At 36.1% G+C, this 5689-nt stretch overlaps 1 non-coding gene across 1 annotated transcript; it reads right to left on the reverse strand.

Moving 5' to 3' along the window:
- Nucleotides 1–4727: 4727 nt before the first annotated feature.
- LOC132538437 (U6 spliceosomal RNA) lies at nt 4728–4832 on the reverse strand. Its single transcript, XR_009549804.1, has one exon. It is a non-coding gene; the product is annotated as a U6 spliceosomal RNA (small nuclear RNA).
- Nucleotides 4833–5689: the final 857 nt, after the last annotated feature.

The following is a 5689-nucleotide window of genomic DNA, read 5'->3' on the forward strand; positions in this document are numbered from 1 at the left end:
TCAATTCATTTGCATTTCTTGATACAGACTGGACTTCAGTATCGGCACTCACACAGAAGTGGAAAGCACAACTATAAACCTGGAGTGATGAAATTTAAATGAGAAAATGTCCAATGGAGCAGAAAAATGCTGAGACAGCATGGGGCCGAAGAAAAGTAGTGGTCTCTCAAAACGAATAACTTTCTAAATATGAGCCAAGGTAATGCAAGATTGAGAAAACAATCCCCTGGTGATTAATGGTTTAATTATTTATTTTAGTCTACTAAGATTCCAGGGCTGAAGGATATTTTACAGTCACTAGAGAAGCTCTTATAACACAACAGGTTATAGTATGCTGAGCACAGGTTTTAACTGTAAGGAGCATAATGACTTACTTAGTTTCCCTGACCATATGTAAAAGTAGTTTCAGGAAGTGAAGAATTTGTCTATATAATAAAATGTGTTTGTTTCAGTGAATATTTATTTACTGAGTACTTACTGTGTTCCCCACATAGTATTCAGTAGTAAAACTTTAAAGTATACATCTTGTGTCAAGACAGTTTTAATCAGAAAGGATGTGTTGTGCTTATTGTGCTCACTTGTGTGTATAATAAATTATAAGTACACCTATGTCAACTTTTCCCAGAAAATTTCTTCAAAACACTGGAGTCACATGAAATAATAATGAATGTTCTGAGCTCAAGAAATTTTCAAATACAAATTCTGGAAGTATTAGATCAAAGTTGAATGGGTTTTATTATTGAAGAATTTCAAAAATATCTTTTAGTATCAATAAAAGGGCAATAAAGTAATAATAATCATTGAAATTTTTACTTAAATATGGACTTTTCAATATTACCATTCCCAAGGACCTAGGTTTGAGCCCTCCCTCTCCATGTGCAGGGGGTAAGCTTTATAAGTGATAAAGTAGGTCTGCAGATGTGTGTGTCTCTCTCTCTCCTTTATCTCCCTCTCCTCTGTCAATTTCTCTCCGTTCTATCTACTAGTTGTCAGAGAATTCTAAAAAAAAGAAAGAAATGTGCACTTTTCATGTTGCAACTTTTAGTACCTTGGAAAATTAGTATATTTTATTTGAATAATTCTAAGTTATGAAATACTGTATATTTTAGATTAAATATGTAATTACATTGAATATATATGTGTGAATTTTCTTCTTCTATTTCCATGCCCAGCCCCAACTTTGAATAACTTTTGAAATTATTTTATTGCCAGTTTATTTTGAATAACAGCAATTTTTTTATCTTCATGAAATTAATGTTTTGTAATAAAATCCAAACAGTTATAATTACAACTGTACATATTCTTGAGATGTTTATTAAAAATACAATGAAGTAATAAAGAAAATATGAAATAGTTTATCTCAAACTAGAGTTCCAGTAAACATTCTCTAAGTCTCAGGAAAGACACATTTCAAAAATTAATTCATCCAAGAATTTTATAATGTAGAATAATATTAAGAATATTTCACATCCTTGAACATTCAGTCAAATCATACTTTGAGCCTAACTGACACTTTTATTTAAAAAAACAAAACCATAGTGTTCTACCAATATCTCTTAAGCCAGTTTTACAAATAATTTTCAAAACTCATTATGCTTATAGAACATCTTTGACCAAAATAATTGATCCTCCCAGTACAAATTTATTAAATGTTTTGTTCCTCCTAGATATCCCAGTGATTCACATATAGCACCAATTGAACTGACTGTTCAAGTGTTAATGTAAATGTATGGACTATCAAACCAGTGATTCAATAATATATGTTACATTTTGTAATTGAGTTCTTCTCAGGGGTTACACTTAGCATAATTTTGTTTTTCATTTTTGCACAGTGGGCATGGATTTAAAAGGCAGCTTGTAATGGAAAATAATTCAGAACCAATAAGAAGGTCAATGAGGCCCTGAAGAGCATAAAAATAGCAATACTCTGAGGATACTCACAACAGGTCATATATATAAAACTAGGTAGGGAAGGAAATAAAAGAGATTATGTAGCATTCGTTCTCTTTAAGGTAATGACTTTAAAAAAACCCATCACTAGTGCTTAAATACTGATTATGGTTATACACTATTTGCAGGATCAGATTTAACTTTTCTGATGTGGCAAAACAAAATCCTTTCACTATATATGTTTCCTATTTTCATTTATTACCATATCCCTTTCCTTATTTTTTCTTTTTTAAAATAGTTTATTTATTTATGAGAAAGATAGGAGGAAAGAGAGAAAGAACCAGACATCACTGTGCTGCCAGAGACTGAACTCAGGACCTCATGCTTGAGAATTCAGTGCTTTATCCACTGTGACACCTCCCAGACCACTTTTCTTATTTTTTTTCTTTCCTAAATTTAGACTAAGTTTCTCACAGCTGCTCACAAGCACTCATATTTTTCCCTAGACCCTAGAGCAAAGCTTCTCTTTGAGATTTTGTTCCTTCTCCAAATGCTTCAAGATTAAGGGCAGATCTTATCTCTCCTCTGAAGTCCCTCTTTTTTTTTTTATTTATTTTCTTTCTTTATACCCACTATTGATAGAGAGGGAGAGGAAGGAGAGAGAGGCACACACAGACAAAGAGATAAAGAGAGAGAGAGAAAATAAGCCATAGCAGTGGGGGCCAAGCTTGAACCTAGGCTTGCCATATTCATGGCAAAACAGTTCACTATCCAAGTGAGCTATTTTGGTTGTCTCTGACACTTTATTATTTAATTATCAGTAAATGATACATTGAAATATGAAAATATAACAATAATCCACGATCACATTATCACTATGATACAATTTTGTCAGAAATATATTTTCCTTAGCACTAACTATTCAAAAATATTTATTCTATGACACAGCAAAGAATTTCAACCAATTTTAGCAATGAAGACTCCATAAATATGTATTAACAACATAAAAATTACCCCAACTATTCCCAACCTAATCAATGCAATAAGTACCACCTCAGTATACTTCACTTTGGACTGTGTCCAAAGACTTCAGGTGTGGAATGTCAACCTTCAGCTCCATTACTCTGGTGAGAACCTTCCTAGCTCTTAGGATTCTTTAATTTCATTTCGAGTGGCACACTTATTAACAAAACCTCAAAATATATATAGACCAAGGCCCATGAGATAGGGCATATGTAAATGTACCCATAAGTTAAGGGAAAATACATACCTTAAAGCAAAAGTGCACTATAGTTTGCAGTGAGTCACTAAATACAGCAAGCAAGTAGAAAGACCTAAAAAGACAACTGAAAGTACCTAATAAAACAGCTTCTACTTAGAACTAGATAGGATCCTCACCTACCTCCTATTACACATCCCTCAATCACTGCAAGCTAACTTTGTCAAAGTAAGTACTACAAAAGCTGAATAAGGGCAAAAGACTCTTTAGTCGCTACCAGGTCACCTCACCACCTGGGGCCCTAGTCAGGGAGTCATGGTATTCATACACAAACATGATGGACCTAGACCTCTAAAAGATCCCTGTCTCCACTGTCACTGGTCATCTCCATCAGGAACAACATAATGGACCCCTTTGTGGGCCCCTATAGGGCCTTGCCCTCAATGTGAATCAAACATGGTAAGGAATGTTCCATTCTCTGAAGGGAGGTTGGACAACATACTCTGCCTACTACCCAAGGAAGATGGGTACTGAAATTAGTGCAGCCTGGAATGTTTCTAGCCATGACCACGGAATGTGAGTTCAGACTTATAGGGATGCAGAGGTTACACAGGCTCCTGTGCTGAATATGGGCCCCAGATCAAATTGATGGGGTTTACAGTTAACAATATTTATATAATTTCCCCATATTTGGGAACTACTCTTTTTCCTGGCCCAGCTTTCTAACCCTTTTTCCAACTATGACACCATCTCCCCAGACAATAACCTGGGTCCACCTAATATTATATGACAGGCGCAGGCAAAAACTAGTAAAGTCATGGGCCCTTTGTAATATACCGAAAATAGACCTACTAGCTATTTCCAAATAGGAGACCCCAAATCTTCATCTGAAATATTCTAGCCTTTAGGTTCATGATTAGTCAACAATTTGTTCTGTTTTATATCTTAACTCTTTTTCAGCTACCAGGTTCCAGGTGATACCATGATGACAACCAGACTTCCTTGGGCAGATGACTCCACCAATGTGTCTTGGAGTCCTGGCCCCCAGAGCCCTGCTCCACTATAGAAAGAGAGAGACAGCCTGGGAGTATGAATCGACCTGCCAATGCCCATGTTCAGCAGGGAATCAATTACAGAAGCCAGACCTTCCACCTTCTGCATCCCACAATGATCCTGGGTCCATACTCCCAGTGGGTTAAAGAATAAGAAAGCTTTCAAGGGAGGGGATTGGATATGGAGCTCTAGGGGTGGAAATTGTGTGGAAATGTATCCCTCTTATCCTATAGTCTTGTCAATATTTCCATTTTATAAATAATTTTTTTTTAAATTCCCCAAATGTGGAGTTGGTCAGTGGTGCATTTGGTGAAATGCACATATTACCATGCACAGTTGAGTTCTTATATGGACCCTTGTTAAAGTTGCAGACTGTCAACTCCTGCTATACTCACATACTGGAAAGGAGGAGAGTTATTGCTGGCTGGGTAGTGGCTCAACCAGTAAAGCACACCTTATTGTGTAGCTAGGACCTACATGCTAGCTGACAGTTTCCACCTGCAAGGTGCAAGTATCATGAATGATAGAACAGGTTGAATGTCTTTATTTCTTTTTTCTTTTTTTTTAATATTGAATGCAAATCACTAATTTGTGTGTCATTCTTGTGCAGGGGCCATGCTAATCTTCTCTACCATTCCAATGTTAGTATATAGGCTACCGAAGCAAGCACGGTGTCTCTCTTTTTCTCTCCCTCTTTCTTGCTCTATTTATTTCTTATTTTAGAAAAATAGCCTCCAGAAGTGGTAGACTCCCTGTGTACACATAAGCCATAGCAATAACCTAAGAGGCAAGAAAGATCCCCACCTGCAGGGGGAAAGCTTCACAGGTGGTGAAGCAGGGCTGCAGGGGTCTATCTCCTCCTCCCCTCTTGATTTTTCCTTGTTTGTACCCAATAATAAATATTTTTTTAAAAGAACAAAAAAAAGAGGCAAGAAAGAAGAGTTATCTTTCTGTTTTATAATGGCAATCACATTCCTAGACTTACTAATGGCCTGGTACTTCTCAAAGGTATTACCTCCAAATAGAAAGATCCTCATCACATCTGGTATTAGATTTCAGCATATATATTTTGAGGAACCACAAACATTTACATTATAACAGAAACCATAGTCACTGACTCTAAATTGTGCTAACAATGACAATGGCTAAGGAAATCTTGCTCATCACAATGTTTTTGCTAAATTGAAACATAAAACCTAGAAGTACCTAGATAAATTATCCGTAGTCCTCACTGTGAGTTTCCCAGAGTCTAATATTAAATTTTTATGATTTGTTGGCTAAGAATCGAATGAGTGGTAGAGTGATAAAAACTTGCACTAGTGAGGATACTGAGTTAGATCCCTTGTCTCATATATGACAAAGTTAAAAAAACAGTTAAAACAAACAAACAAAACCAGGAACCTCACATCACAACATATAAAATTGGTGGCTCAGGTACATGCAGATAGGCACATAGATAGTGGCAGGGGAGAGCATTGTGGGGCAGAGTCAGCTCATATCCTGAGCTATACCATCAGTTGGGGAAAT

Source organism: Erinaceus europaeus, chromosome 4 (genome assembly GCF_950295315.1).
Source record: "Erinaceus europaeus chromosome 4, mEriEur2.1, whole genome shotgun sequence".
NCBI lineage: Eukaryota > Metazoa > Chordata > Mammalia > Eulipotyphla > Erinaceidae > Erinaceus > Erinaceus europaeus.